Source organism: Schistocerca nitens, chromosome 6 (assembly GCF_023898315.1).
Source record: "Schistocerca nitens isolate TAMUIC-IGC-003100 chromosome 6, iqSchNite1.1, whole genome shotgun sequence".
Lineage (NCBI taxonomy): Eukaryota > Metazoa > Arthropoda > Insecta > Orthoptera > Acrididae > Schistocerca > Schistocerca nitens.
Genome location: NC_064619.1, coordinates 702,642,102 through 702,658,811, shown reverse-complemented (window position 1 = coordinate 702,658,811; position 16,710 = coordinate 702,642,102). Strand labels below are relative to the sequence as shown.

General features: G+C 43.0%; 1 long non-coding RNA gene across 1 annotated transcript in view; it reads left to right on the top strand.

Moving 5' to 3' along the window:
- The first annotated feature begins 557 nt into the window (after nucleotides 1–557).
- The window catches only part of LOC126263105 (uncharacterized), a 107,355-nt gene continuing 91,202 nt past the window's right edge, over nucleotides 558–16,710 (top strand). Inside the window, exon 1 of the long non-coding RNA XR_007546840.1 lies at nucleotides 558–702. This is a non-coding gene — a long non-coding RNA (uncharacterized LOC126263105). The remainder of the gene's footprint in view (nucleotides 703–16,710) is intronic.

Genomic DNA, 16,710 nt, shown 5'->3' with positions numbered 1-16,710 from the left:
TCCTAGGGTCCTTAGGAAACTAAATAATCATAGATGTGCTGTAATTTTATAGTCATTGTCGATTTTTATGACACTAAGTTCACTCTCTATTGCAAAAACTGTGTTAAAAATCAATATAAATGTTAGCATCGCACCCATCCCATATCGTATTCAGAAGTATTGCTTGCTGGCCGCTCGAGGCGCTGCTATCGTTGGGGGTAACGAAAATGGGACGGAGTGTCGCGACTGTTATGTTAAGACTGTGGTGACAACCAACAAGGAGCAGTCTCGTTCAGTTTGCAGCACGCGTCCATAGCTGCATTCTTCGTAGAAGACCTTGGTGTTTCCTGCGTAGACGTTTGCAGCCGCACAAAGGAAAGGAAAAAGACAACAGAATCTTTATAATGAGGTGCTGTGACACCACGCAACCTCTTTCCTTACAAGGTCTGTTGTATCAGCCACGCGTACCTGGTAACGCCGAAACTTGTTTTCGCTGAGTTAGCGGGAAGTCTGTGCATCAGGTGATTCCCCAGCATTAAACTTGATTTCATTCCTTTAACGTGTTCTGCGGCTTGTCGGGTGGGGAGGGGGCACAGTGATATTACTCGCCTCTCCTCCTCCGGTAAACGCGTTAGTTGCCAAGAGCCCTATAAGACAGCACGCACTGCCAGTCAGCCATCAGCTTCCACACGCGGAGCTGGGTTCCTGTTGGTGTGTGTCTGTGTAAGTACTGACATTGGGAGATAGTTGTGGCGACACAATTTTTGTGATAAATGTACAGTGTATACGTGCGCTCTGGCATTGACTGTGTCGTTCCCTTGAAGAATGTGTGTTGTTTGTAGAAGGTCTTCTCGTCAGAATTCTTGTCTGATTTAGTGGGCAAAGAATTGCATGTACATCAAATGGCTATACTGTACATCTGAAACTGATTCAACATTTGACTGACACCGAAACAAACAAAGAGTTTCAAGTTTCTGTCAAGTACGACTAATTCAGCGCAAGAATCAATATTTTATAAACCTACTACTAGCAGAAATGAGATAGTATGTATGTTATGAAAGTGAATTAATAAGCGTTTGAAATGTTTCTCCCACCTTGCCTATCAGCAGGCTTTAATTGAAGTCCACAATTCACTGATTGTGATGGACAAATTGGCAAGAAACCGAATGTGAAATGTATCCATTCCGGGACAAAGACGGCAAAAGGTCAATCCAAAGATGAATAGTTTGAGATGTGCTGGGATAAGGACTACAGTACCCTTGTTGTGATTTACCAAATTGTAATACAGCATTGGTAGTTAGTAACATGTTGAACTAACGACGTAACCTCAGCGTTTGTGACTTTTCTTGCTCAATAGTTACTGTTGGGTATCCTCAGTTCCTAGAAATCAGACAGATGATAAACTATGGCACATAACAAATAATGCTGCTTCCAGTCCAATACAAACGAGATTCTGGTAAGTGTCTGCAAGATGTGACCGAAGTTATAATGGACTTACAAGTACAGTCGCCCAGTATAATTTGGCAGCAAATACTAATATATAAAAATCTGACTTTCCTTGGATTCAGGTAGGTTATATGAATGCTATCTTAAGCTTGGCGGTACAAATATACTTGTACATCGTAGGGTGACTGGTTCTTTTTTAAAATTTATGCCGTTTTTAAGTCTTTATGAACTGGCTACATTATGATGCTGAACGGCTGCAGTGCTGGAATCCCATTTTTGTAATGAGTTTGTTGTTACGATCAAAGCACATACTGTTCAGTCAGCTTGTGATCGTCTTCCATGACTATACCATAATATTTTGAGAAAAAATCTTCAGTCACAACTAAAATTTGCTAAGACAAACAATTTTCGCATTTACTGTTTCGTCTATCATCTAGAGAAAATTAATTTTTCCTTACGCAGTTGTGTATTAAATTATCTCCCTTCACTTTCTGTTCATGAATCTTGGCTCTCGCCGTTTTAGTATTATACACGGTGTTCTATGCACTGAAATGTGTTGGTGTGACTGAAAATTTGTTTCTGTTATATTCGTAGGTCTGCATGTATCAACTTGATCTGCAGAATAGCTTTATTACCGCGCGACTGCTACGGTCGCATGTTCGAGTCCTACCTCGGGCATGGATGTGTGTGATGTCCTTTAGTTACTTTTAAGTATTTCTGAGTTTTAGGGGACTGACGACCTCAGATGTTAAGTCCCATAGTGCTCAGAGCCATTTGAACCATTTGGATAGCTTTATTTGTGTAACTTTCGAAGTTAGTGGTGCTGTGTGTGGTGAATCGAAATACTGTACAATGCGAAAAATTTCCATCGTCGGCAGAGGCTTATAAATAAGTCAGCTACTTCATTTTCAAGTTGCGCCATAATCTGTCGAGCATCAAATTTACCAGTAACGTTGGTAGAGCGATCGAATAATCTACTACTAGGAGCCTGGCACAGTGCCTTAGGGTGGGACTTATTCCATGGTCCACAGATATTGTTGGGCGAGTTTTGACGGCAGTTATCTTTATTGTTCAAAAGTATGCTCGTTGGCAAAAATGAACAAAAGGTCTTCTTTATTACCTTGCAGATGGGAAATAAAAAGAATAGCTAATACTGTTTTTTGGATTCACTGGGCGAAACGATGCGTGAGAGGAGGCTTGGACTGCAAACTAAGAGTACAGGGAATTTCATGTACGGCGTTGCACAGGACGGATTGCCAGGCAGGCACTCGCTCCAATAGGCACTTGTTCTCCAGTCAGTTCGTCCGAATGTGACAAGCGGGGTACCCGCTTCAGCGGAACTGGAGGAGTTAGAAGTGGTCTTGGAAATAATTAGCTCCGTTTAGCACTACAGACTAGTGTGTCAGTAACTTTTGTACATAGAGCTCTGCACAAACTCGAACTGACGTCCTACGAGGTAATGGCAGTGCATCGACAGGCAGTTCAGATTATTTTGCTAGACTTACTGTACTGTAACTGGCTGCTACAGTCTTTGCGTGATAGGTTGATCCTAAAAATCTCTTTTTCCTGGTGAAGCGTGGCTGCACTCATTCGGATACAAATTTCAAGCTGACTGCAGAACGTTTCTACTGCTGCCAACGTACATTTCGCGTGAAGACCACAAAAAGATTAGACAAGAGAAATCAGGCATAATATGGAACCGGATAGAGAGTGTTTTCTCCCTTACTCTGTCTGCAACTAGAACAGGAAGGGAAATGACTAGTAGTGGCACAAGGTACTCTCCGCCATACACCACATGGTGGCTTGCGATGTATTTACGTAGGTGTAGATACTTGAACTTGCGCAGCAATCGGCATTGGACTTCTGGAAATCTTCAAGGGCGTTTGCGTGACCTGAATACAGGAGTGTATTGAGCAATTTCTGCAACATGAATTACTGGGTCGATCTTTTTGCACCAAGCCTAAACTTCTGATAGGTATAATCAAAATATCCACGGGTGTGCTGCCGGTCTATAGTGTCCAACGGGCACAATATTTCGGCGATCATACATGTCGCCATCATCAGGTGAACTGACGTACTGAGCTCCTGTGAACGTGCTGGCACGGAGATCCGTACGCTATGGCTGCTCAGAGGGAACTGGGTTCGGTCGAGGCGGCGGCCGATTTAAATACCCTCCGCCCACGGCGCGCTCCCTCCGCCGTCCGCGCCCCGCGCCACGGTCGCGCGGTGGAACAGATTGCGACGGCGTCTGAGATGACGTCGGTGTGATGGCTCTGTCCGCCGTGGTCGTCACAACTATACGTTTGCTCGATTTACTCTTGATTAACCCAATCGCTGGTTCCCAAGCCTTGCTAAGATTATAGCCACAGTCACGGTTTATGAGGTCGTCATTGGTGCGAATTTCGATGGCCTCTCTAACAACGCTCTCCCAGTATCTCGACGTCTGTACCAGAATCCTCGTGCGGTCATACTCCATGGCGTGATTTTCCGACAAACAATGTTCAGCGACCGCCGACTTGCTCGGATACATCAGTCGAGTGTGCCTCTGGTGTTCACGGCATCGATCCTCGACGGTACGCATCGTCTGACCAATATACGACTTGCCACATTGACACGGAATCTGGTACACGCCGGCCTTCCTCAAACCGAGGTCATCTTCGGCGCTCCCCACCAGTGCACGAGTTTTATTTGGAGGACAAAACACAGTTCCGACCTGGTGTTTCTTCAGAATGCGGGCGATTTTCCCCGAGAGTGCGCCTGTGTATGGAATAAATGCAGTGCCTACCTCCTCCCTCGTGACTTCATCCATCTCAACAGGTTGTGCTGCAGTGGTTGGGCGGAGAGCACGTTGAATCTGCCACTCTGAGTACCCATTTTTTCTTTTTCTTTTTTCTTCTTTTTCTGATAGGTATGTCGTAAACATGGCAGTCTTTTCGGAACTATTCCGTAGTGTTCACACAGGTTGGCGAACGCAGTTCATGCCTTCAAATATGCCCACAGACATTGAACTAAATCATTAATAACCCCACTGGGTTCGACGACTTAGTTCACTGATGGCAAAACAGTTGTGGATAGAATTAGACATGCACTGTCAACCACACTCTACACTGTCTCAAAGTGCACTATAGGCTCCATTTGTGGAGGAACAAAGGTGGTTCTCATCCATTTACATTACCTAATAACGCGCCTCTGCCGTTGCGCGGCTCCAAGATCAGCTTCAGCGTCGCCATACCTGGACTGCTAAAAATCTCTTACTAAAGATAAATGGAGGCAAGTCAAGCATTTGCAACGAAGCCCCTGAGAAAGGTACAATGAAAGTACGAGGTGCATTCAAGTTCTAAGGCCTCCGATTTTCTTTCTCCAGACTGGAAAGAGATAGAAACATGCGCATTGTTTTAATATGAGGCTGCGTTCATTGTCTATACGTCCCAGAGATGGCCGCACCGTACGGCAGATGGAATTTTAGCGCCAGCGGCGAGAATGAGAACTGTTTTAAATACTTAAAATGGCGACGTTTTCCTTACTTGAACAGCGTGCAATAATTCCTTTTCTAAATTTGCGTGGTGTGAAACCAATTGAAATTCATCGACAGTTGAAGGAGACATGTGGTGATGGAGTTATGGATGTGTCAAAAGTGCGTTCGTGGGTGCGACAGTTTAATGAAGGCAGAACATCGTGTGACAACAAACCGAAACAACCTCGGGCTCACACAAGCCGGTCTGACGACACGAGCGAGAAAGTGGAGAGAATTGGTTTGGGGGATCGCCGAATGACTGTTGAACAGATCGCCTCCAGAGTTGGCATTTCTGTGGGTTCTGTGCACACAATCCTGCATGACGACCTGAAAATGCGAAAAGTGTCATCCAGGTGGGTGCCACAAATGCTGACGGACGACCACATGGCTGCTCGTGTGGCATGTTGCCAAGCAATGTTGACGCGCAACGACAGTATGAATGGGACTTTCTTTTCGTCGGTTGTGGCAATGGATGAGACGTGGATGCCATTTTTCAATCCAGAAACAAAGCGCCAGTCAGCTCAATGGAAGCACACAGATTCACCGCCACCAAAAAAATTTCGGTCCGTGTTCTGGGACAGAGAGGGCGTAATCCTTACCCATTGCGTTCCAAAGGGCACTACGGTAACAGGTGCATCCTACGAAAATGTTTTGAAGAACAAATTCCTTCCTGCACTGCAACAAAAACGTCCGGGAAGGGCTGCGCGTGTGCTGTTTCACGAAGCCAACGCACCCGCACATCGAGCTAAAGTTACGCAACAGTTTCTTCGTAATAACAACTTTGAAGTGATTCCTCATGCTCCCTACTCACCTGACCTGGCTCCTAGTGACTTTTGGCTTTTTCCAACAATGAAAGACACTCTCTGTGGCCGCACATTCACAAGCCATGCTGCTATTGCCTCAGCGATTTTCCAGTGGTCAAAACAGACTCCTAAAGAAGCCTTCGCCGTTGCCATGGAATCATGGCGTCAGTGTTGTGAAAAATGTGTACGTCTGCAGGGCGGTTACGTCGAGAAGTAACGCCAATTTCATCGATTTCGGGTGAGAAGTTAATTAGAAAAAAAATCGGAGGCCTTAGAACTTGAATGCACCTCGTAAATGGCGCATATTTCACATGAAACAGATTAAGTACTTTAACATGCAGCAAGGTAGACATCGAATTTGTGTAAGCTAATGAATTCGTGACGTTCAAATGTATGAAAAGCCCAGTATAATACGTGATCAGATATGATATACAAGATAGTCGTTATGGCTGTCAACAGATATCAGTTCAGAATATTTTATATCCCTTCCGAACATCACCTCAGAAAATTTGCTAAGAAATAACTTTACAATCTGCTAGAAATAGACTTGTGAGAGAACGAAGCTATTTGTAAGACACACACACACACACACACACACACACACAGACGGTATGTGCATTAGATGTATATGTCTGAGATCTTCTCCCAAATGCCTAAATCGATTTCAACCGAATGTGGCACAGAAACAACAGGTCTCACAAGTATCAGCACAGTGGGGTTTATGACCTAACACCAATAGGAGTAGAGGTGCGTGTTTTTTCCAGCTTCTGGTGTATTGGCTTTTCTGCATGACAGGCACATTCTGTGGGAACAGTATCGACCTGCCAAATCAACCTACTTTGCAGGGCAGCCTACATGCCAGGGGCAAGAAACGATTTTACAGGCCCCAGCATGAAGGTTGCACAGCATGACAAGCATCTTCCGCTGCAATAATATGAGCCAGCTTTATCAAACTACTTTGCAGGGTGGCCTGTACATTAGGACCAAATATATGATCTGCGTGCCCTGCATGAAGGTTTGTTGTGAGAGTAGTAGAGGGAGTAGATGTTGTGGGAACAGTAGTGGGAGTGGCTGGGGACAAGTTGAGATGGATAGATGGTGGTGATGGTCAGAGCCAGTGCAAGGAGGGAATGGACAGAGGTAGAGGAGGAGATGTAAGTGCTTGAGGCAAGTGGAAGGTGTAGAGAGGTAGGGACAGGTGAAAAAGGAAGAGTGGGAGGTGGAGATGGGAAGTTAGAGATGGAGGAGAATATGGTCATAGGCAGTGGGGAGGAAGAAATGATTGGACAGAGAGGGTGGCGGAAATGGACAAAGAGAGGGAGAGGGGGAGATGAAGATGCAGAGAGAGTGGGGAGGAAGAGATAGATAAACATGGGAAGGTCAGGTGGACAGACAATGGAAGAGGTAGACACAGTTAGGGGAGGAACAGGTGTGTTCAATACACATGTTAAACGCATACATATACAAAACTGTAGGGAAACACTAGTATACATATAGATGGACATGTGTAGAAGTGTATCTGTGTATGTCCAGCATCTCCTTATAAACCACTGGATCCGTTGCAACCAAATTTGGTACACTTTTTCAACATCAGTCTTCTGACAGGTTTGATGCAGCCCACAGCAAATTCATCTACTGTGTCGAACTCTCCATCTCAGAGTAGCACTTACAACCTATGTCCTCAATTATTTTCTGGGTGTATTCCAATCTCCGTCTTCCTCTACAATTTTTACTCTCTACAGCTCCCTCCAGTACCATGGAACAGATTTCCAGATGTCTTAACAGATCCTATCATCCTATCCCTTTCTCTTATCAGCTTTCCCCATATTTTCCTTTCCTCATCAATTCTGTGAAAAACCTCTTCATTTCTTGCCCTATCAGTCCACCTAATTATATCAACATTCTTCTGTAGCGCCACATCTGAAATGCTTCGATTATATTCTGTTCCAGTTTTCCCACAGTCCACGTTTCACTCCCATAAAATGCTATACTCCAAACGCACTTTCTCAGGAGTTTCTTCCTTATGTTAAGGCATATGTTTGATACTAACAGACTTCTGTTGGCCAGGAATGCCGTTTATGCCAGTGTTAGTCTATTCTTTATGTCCTCCTTGCTTAGTCCATGGTGAGTTACTTTGCTGCCTAGGTAGCGGAATTCCTCTGCCTCGTCTACTTCGCGAAACCCCATTCTGATATCAAATTTCAGCTGTTGACATTTCCTCTTTCTTCGATTTGCTCTCAAACTGTATTCTGTACCCATTAGACTGTTCATTCCGTTCAACACATCAGGTAATTCTCCCTCTCTTTCAATGGAGATAGCGATGTCATCAGCGAATCTTATCGTTGATATCTTTTCACTCTGATTTTTAATCCCGCTCTTGAATCCTTCTTTCATTTCAGTCATTGCTTCTTCAATGCATAAACAGTAGGGGCGAAAGAATACGTCCCTGTCTTACTCCCTTTTTAGTCTGAGCACTTCGTTCTTGGTCTTATAGTCTTATTTTCCCCTCTTGATTCTTGTACATATTGTACATTACTCATCTTTCCCTATAGCTTACCCTTATTTTCCTTAGAATTTCGAACGTCTTGGACCATTTGACATTGATGAAAGCTTTTCCATGTCGACGGATTCTGAGAATGTGTCTTGATTTTAGTTCAGTCTAGCTTCCATTATCAACTGCAACGCGAGAATCGCTTGTCTGGTGTGTTTGCCTTTCCTAAAGCCAAACTGCTCCTCATCTAACAGATCCTCAATTTTCTATTCCATTCTTCTGTATATTATTGTTGTCGGAAACTTGAATGCATAAGCTATTAAGCTAATTGAGCTTTAATGTCGGCTCTTCCTATCTTTGGAATAATGTGGATGATGTTTTTCCGAAAGACTGATGGTCCGTCTCATACTTCCTACATACCAGCATGAATAGTCGTTTAGTTTCCACTTCTCCTAATGATTTAAAAATTCTGATGGAATGTTACCCATTCCTTCTGCCTTATTTGATCTTAAGTCATCCAAAGCTCTTTTAAATTCTGACTAATACTATACCTCCTATCTCGTCCCGGTCGACTCGTACTTTTTCTTTTATCACATCATCATCAGACAATTCCTTCCCCTCACAGAGATCTTCAGTTTTCCCATTCCTACTATCCGCTCTATCCTCTGCATTTAACAGCAGAATTCCATTGCACTCCTAACGTTACCACCCTTACTTTTAATTTCAACGAAGGTTATTTTGACTTTTCAGTATGCTGAGTCAATCTGTCCGACAATCATTTCTGTTTCGATTTCTTCTCATTTTTCATTTAGCGAATTCTGAGTGTCTTCTGCACTTCTTATTTATTTCTTACCCAAGTGACTTGTATTTCTGTATTTCTGAATTTCCCTGAACATTTTTCTACCTCCTTCTTCAGTCAGTCGACAGAAGTATTTCTTCGGTTGTCCATGGTTTCTTCACAGTTGCCTTCCTTGTACCAATATTTCTTCTTTTCGACTTCTATGATTGCCCTTTATACAAATGTCCATTCCTCTTCAACTGGACTGCCTACTGAGCTGTTTGTTAGCGCAGTAACTACAGCCTCAGAGAACTTCAGGTGTATCTCTGCATTCCTTAGTATTTCCATTTCCCACTTCTTTTGCGCATTGATTCTTCATGACTAGTCTCTTAAACTTCAGCCTACGGTTCATCATCACTAAATTGTGATCTGAGTCAGTATCTGCTCCTGGGTACACCTTACAATCCAATGTGTGATATCGGAATCTCTGACTGACCATGATGTAATCTAAGTGGAATCTTCCCATATCTCCCACCCTTTTCCAAGTATTCGCTATTACTAGCTGAAATTTATTACGGAACTGAATTAGTCTTCCTCCTCTCTCATTCCTTTGGCCAAAGTCGTATTCTCTGGTACCCTTTCTTCTACTCCTTCCCCTAAAACTACGTTCCAATCTCCCAAGTTTATTAGAGTTTCAGCTCCATTTACATTCTGAACTATCCATCCAATATCTTCATGTACTTTCTCTGTCTCTTCATCATGTGCCTACGATGTCAGCATGTATACCTGAACTGTTGTTTCTGGTTTTCTTTGTTGCCGATTCTACACATGCTATTTGCTCTCTGGAAATCAACATTGTGAGTTTGAAATCTCCTAGCTCCTATAGGAGTGGAGATACAGGTGAATAGGATTTTTAGATTCTTGCATTTAGTCCACCCTGCATGACAGTTGACAGTACAGGTAGTTATCAGAAAATGTTGTTGGGGCTACATGTTGAAATAGGCATGGCTGAGCAGAGAGAGGGGTGAGGAGGAGACAGATATTGAAAGGGGAGGAAGGAAGAGGATGGGTGGATGGATGTAGAGAGAAGGGGAAAAGGAGAAATAGAGTATGGAGAAGATATGGACAGATAGAAGTGGGAGATTGCTGAAACCAGGAGGAGAGGGGGGAGAATGAGATGGACAAAGAGTTGGCAGGAGGAGATGGACACAGAGTGTGAGTAGGAGGTGGACAGATGGAAAGGACATTGAAGAAAATGGTCAATGAGAGGGGGAAGGAGGATTTGGACAGAGAGAGATGGGACAAAGACAGAGATAGGGATAAAGAGGACGAGATTGACAGGCGAAGACACGTAAAGGAGGAGGAGGCAGAAAGACAAAGGGAGGAGGAGGTGGACAGACAGCGATGTGGGAAGATGAAGCGGACAGAGAGAGACGTGGGAGGACGAGACAGAGAGGCAGATGCAGGGAGGAGAAGGAAATGAACACACAGAGATGGGGGAGATGAGATGGACAAAACGAGATGGGGAAGAGGAGATGGACATACAGAGCAGAACAGGAAGAGATGGACAGAGACAGTTAGGAGAAGGAGGAGGAGGAGAAGGAGGAGGAGGAGGAAGAGGGAGATGTTTAGAGATAGAGACAAGGGTACGAAGAGATGAACAGAGAATTGTCGCACAGATGACAAAATGGTAGATATCGAAATAGACAACAGAGGGATAGAGAAACAATAGAAACAATCAAAATCGCTCAAAAGAGGAAAGGCCGCTGGACCTGATGGGATACCAGTTCGATTTTACACAGAGTACGCGAAGGAACTTGCCCCCCTTCTTGCAGCGGTGTACCGTAGGTATCTAGAAGAGCGTGGCATTCCAAAGGATTGGAAAAGGGCGCAGGTCATCCCCGATTTCGAGAATGGACGTCGAACAGATGTGCAGAACTATAGACCTATCTCTCTAACGTCGATCAGTTGTAGAATTTTGGAACACGTATTATGTTCGAGTATAATGACTTTTCTGGAGACTAGAAATCTACTCTGTAGGAATCAGCATGGGTTTCGAAAAAGACGATCGTGTGAAACCCAGCTCGCGCTATTCGTCCACGAGACTCAGAGGGCCATAGACACAGGTTCCCATGTAGATGCCGTGTTTCTTGACTCCCGCAAGGCGTTCGAGACAGTTCCCCACAGTCGTTTAATGAACAAAGTAAGAGCATATGGACTATCAGACCAATTGTGTGATTGGATTGAAGAGTTCATAGATAACAGAACGCAGCATGTCATTCTCAATGGAGAGAAGTCTTCCGAAGTAAGAGTGATTTCAGGTGTGCCGCAGAGGAGTGTCATAGGACCGTTGCTATTCACAATATACAGAAATGGCCTTGTGGATGACATCGGAAGTTCACTTAGGCTTTTTGCGGATGATGCTGTGGTACATCGAGAGGTTGTAACAATGGAAAATTGTACTGAAATGCAGGAGGATCTGCAGCGAATTGACGCATGGTGCAGGGAATGGCAATTGAATCTTAATGTAGACAAGTGTAATGTGCTGCGAATACATAGAAAGATAGATCCCATATCATTTAGCTACAACATAGCAGGTCAGCAACTGGAAGCAATTAATTCCATAAATTATCTGGGAGTACGCATTAGGAGTGATTTAAAATGGAGTGATCATATAAAGTTGATCGTCGGTAAAGCAGATGCCAGACTAAAATTCATTGGAAGAATCCTAAGGAAATGCAATCCGAAAACAAATGAAGTAGGATACAGTACGCTTGTTCGCCCACTGCTTGAATACTGCTCGGCAGTATGGGATCCGTACCAGATAGGGTTGATAGAAGAGATAGAGAAGATCCAACGGAGAGCAGCGCGCTTCGTTACAGGATCATTTAGTAATCGCGAAAGCGTTACGGAGATGATATATAAACTCCAGGAGAGACGCATAGTAGCTTGGTACGGGCTTTTGTTGAAGTTTCGAGAACATACCTTCACTGAGGAGTCAAGCAGTATATTGCTGTCTCCTACATATATCTCGCAAAGAGACCATGAGGATTAAATCAGAGAGATTAGAGCCCACACAGAGGCATACCGACAATCCTTTCCGCGAACAATACGAGACTGGAATAGAAGGGAGAACCGATAGAGGTACTCAAAGTACCCTCCGCCACACACCGTCAGGTGGCTTGCGGAGTATGGATGTAGATGTAGATGTAGATGTAGAAGGGCGAAAGAGGAAGATGGACAGACAGGGTGATGGATGGGGAGTTGGCCTGAGAGATTGGGGAGGTGGACATTGGCACTTAGAGTGGCGAGGAGGATATGGAAAGAGAGAGGCGTAAGGTCTGGATAGTCAGAGAGACAGGGGATGAACAGTGTAGTGGTACCACCCTTCTGGTGTGGGATAACAGTGTAATGACTATGCACTCCCGAACATGATATCGGAATCGTCGTTGTACTATCGAAATTGCTAAAATCATTAGAATGCGACGTCACTAACTTCCAAATATTTTGTCTCGACTCAGGAGGCACTTAATCGCTTTCTTGCGGTTAAATTGTGGTCACAACATCCCTTTTCTTTTCCGAAAATAAATATCAAGAGGTTCAACGAATCGCGATTATTAGTGGCGCAGTTAATTGCGTTTCTATGTCATCCTATGACTGATGTCGCAGTATGCAATGATCTTCGACAAGCGAAATAATTATTTTCAATCAACCATTAATTCACATTTTAAAGTTTACGTTCATTATGTTCATTTGGAACTGTTAATTACTATACTATTCACTGATAGACGATATCCTGCTCCTGTCCCTTCAGAAACATGAAAATATTCAGTGTAAAATTCAAGTAGTCTCAATGTTTAAAAACCGAAGATAACCACAGAGTATCACTTTAGAGTCGTAAAGACCATTTTTTTACGTCAGTATTATCAGTTCGTTGAAGTATCTTCTTAGTAGATAATTTTCAAAAATATCTTGGTTTAGGGTAATATCAAAGAAATCATTCCACCAACAAATTTACGTTATCTTCAATATATCAAACATATTTACTGCACAGAGCAACGTACATGCTACTGCCACATAATTAACCTAATTTATGAGAATGTACAAAAGCAATCATGGGTAGATCAGAACTGATTTTGTCATATAGAATATTTTGTTTTTATTTATTATACTGGCGTAACAGTTGACACTGTAGTTAAATGTAGCTTCAGGCTGCACAGCCGTTGACTCCTGGAAGATTACATTCGGCGATGCAAACAACCTGTGCAGCAGTGAAAACTGCCGTCGGCTCCCACATACTTTCTTCGTTGCTGACGTAACAAAGAGGCAAATACTTACAAATGTTGTGTACTTATTTCAATTTAAATTTCTACTGACATGCATTCAGAGTAATACGCTCCATACATCTTACTTTTGACGCTCGCAAATAATGCGACACATAATCCTCTGAAAAAGGGCACAAGGTGCCTGAAACCGGTAAAGGAATAAATTTTATTTTGCGCAAGTTGTTGCTGATTATTTCAACAAACAGAAATACAGTTTCTAATGATTGATAAAAAGCTAAATATCTAATATGTTTATTTCAGTACTTTAAAGTGTAAAATAACAAAGACAAAATCTTTGTTCCAGGGACGCTTCTCCAGAAATCATGAGTATCTTACTGAAGCTGTGCTTTGTACTGCTGGCGTTGTCAACAGTTACTGGAGCTGATGATGAGCAGGTGAGAACGAAACCTTGTTTCATGTCTAAATTGTTTTCGTTGTGAACAGTAAATAGTTATTTCTTCAATCTTGAAATACTGGGGGCCACTAACTGTCTCGTAAATCTAACCATTCATTTTCTATTACATTTTTTTATGAAAATCATGTTATAAGGTACATCGAACATAGAATCCAACATTTGGAAATTAGATGGATATGAATAGTACAGGAAAAAAACACAGTTTATCTTCGTTTATTGTAAGTACAACAATAAAGAGAAATCACACGGAAGTGGATTGAAATTATAAACACTAGCAGGAATGAACGTGAGAGAAGCTGTAGAAGGACAGAAAGAGAACGTGGTAAAGAACAAATCACGTAGGCAGGGGAACAGAATGTGGAGTGACTAGTGGAGACCTGGAAAAAGTAACAAACAAACTGGGAGAATATGGGTGTATTTGCTTCAATATTTGTCAAAAGGGAAACTGGTAATTTACGTTAACCATTTGGGGAACTTATGAGGCCGACGAAAGAAGTACTTCATCTGCTTCTTAAAAACAACAAGGCACCCAACAGTCTGCAGGGTAGCTTGTTCCAGAGCCAGATAGCAGCAACAGAGAACGTGTTTGCAAATATTTTTGTTTTATGGATGTACAAAGGTTGCACATTAGCACACTGAGCATCTGACGGAGTGAAGTATACACGGCGTGTGGTAGTAACGGAATTTGTCTGGCCTCAATCATCCGAACTGGTCGTATTAAGCACTGACGTAGGCAATCAAATGTTGCAGTACTAACGCACACAAGCATTCGTGGATAGTTTTGACCGTCTATAGCAGGGCCAGTCCCGGTGTGCCAAACTTCGTGCGCGATGTGTGCGCTGTATTGTGTGGTGCACAGATATCATTGGAATAATCGCAAATGGAATGGTGGTGTCTGAATTGCCATTCCTTCCTTCACGAAGAAATAATACACTATTTACGTTGCAACTATTTGCGCGCAATGAGTCCTTTGAATAACGTGACAATATTTTTGTATATGATTCATCGTCAGGTAGGTCACATCTTTTACGAAACACTTTTAATTAGGATTCAGTAGTAAATTCTTATGTAAGTTGTAATTAAGAAAATAATAACTTAGTGGCTTATTCCCTTTGCCGATGAATGATTGCTGTAATGTTTTGAAAAGTATTGTGAAGTTGTTAGTTGCAAGACACAAATACCAGTGAACTTTCAGAACTAAGAAAATCTGTTTTTCAGGTTACTTTCCATTAGGAAAGTGGGTGCACTCAGGGACTGTTATGTGATTTATAAATTATGGAACGCAGCAATCAGTCGTCCTTTTTTTGCAGGTTTTATTACACAAATTCAGATATCGGCTAGTGCCCAGCCATTATCAATGCACTATTTTCTAATCTCGATGCATGTTATTTCCCTGTTGTTCGGGCTCAGTCACAGTTCTTTGAATAATACTCATATTTAAAGAACTGTGACTGAGCCAGAACAACAGATTAGAAAATAGTGCGTTGGTAATGACTAAGCTCGAGCCGAAATCTGGATTTGCGTAATAAAACATGCAAAAAAAGGACGACTATTACTGCGCCCTATAATTTATAAAACTGTTTTTCCTTACGTCTTGAGTTAAATTGTAACTCATGATTCATAACTTAAATAGTATATTTGTTCTGATCTCACGACATATTTACATCGATTGGCGGGAATTTGTCAGTCATCGTATATGAGTAAAATTCAATATACACTGAAAACCGAATAAACTGCTATGCCTGCCTAGTATCGTATAGGGCCCACACGAGCACCCACAAGTGTCGTAACATGATCTGGCATCGATCGACTAATGTCTGAAGAAGTTCTGGAGGGAACTGACACCATGAATTCTTCAGGGCTGTGCATAAATCCGTAAGAGTACGAGAGGGTGGAAATCTCTTCTGAGCAGCACGTTGCAAGACATCCCAGATATGCTCAATGAGGTTCATCTCTGGGGTGTCTGGTGGCCAGCGGGAATGTTTAAACTATGAAAACCAGTCTGTAGCAATTCTGGACGTGTGAGGTGTCGCATTGTCCTGCTGGAATTGCCCAAGTTGGTCGGAATGCACAATGGACATAAAGGGATTCAGGTGATCGGACAGGATGTTTACGTACTTCCTACCTGTCAGAGACGTATATAGACGTATCAGGGGTCCCACATCACCCCAACTGCACACACTCAAACCATTACAGAGCCTCCACTAGCTTGAACAGTCCCCTGATGATATGCAGGGTCCACGGATTCATGAGGTTGTCTCCATACCCGTACACGTCCATCCACTCGATCCACCTTGAAACGAGACCCGTCCGACCAGGCAACATCTTTCCAATCACCAACAGCCCAAAGTCGATGTTGTCGGGACCAGGCGAGGCGTAAAGCTTTGTGTCGTGCAGTCACCAAAGGTACACGAGGTGGCCTTCGACTCCGAAAGCGCTTATCTATGATGTTTCGTTGAATGGTCTTCTGTCACGTTCGACGATTCTCTTCAGTAATCGTTGGTCCCGTTCTTGCAGGATCTTTTTCCGGCCGCAGCGATGTCGGAGATTTGATGTTTTACCGGATTCCTGATATTCACGGTACACTCGTGAAACTGCCATAGGCTAAAATCCCCACGTCACTACCTCTGAGATGCTGTGTCCCATCCCTCGTGTGCCGACTGTAACACCTTTCCTAATGGAAAGTAACCTAAAAACAGATTTTCTTTGTTCTGAAGGTTCACTGGTATTTGTGTCTTGCAACTAACAACTTCACAATACTTTTCAAAACATTACAGCAATCATCTGATAACCTGCCATTGTAGCGGCAGTAACCGATCTAGCAACTGTACCAAAGACTTTTTGTCTTACATAGACGTTTGCGACCTCAGCACCGTATTCTGCCTGTTTACATGTCCATGTATTTGAATACGCATGCCTATACCAGTTTCTTTGGCGCTTCAGTGTATTTCAAAAGCCG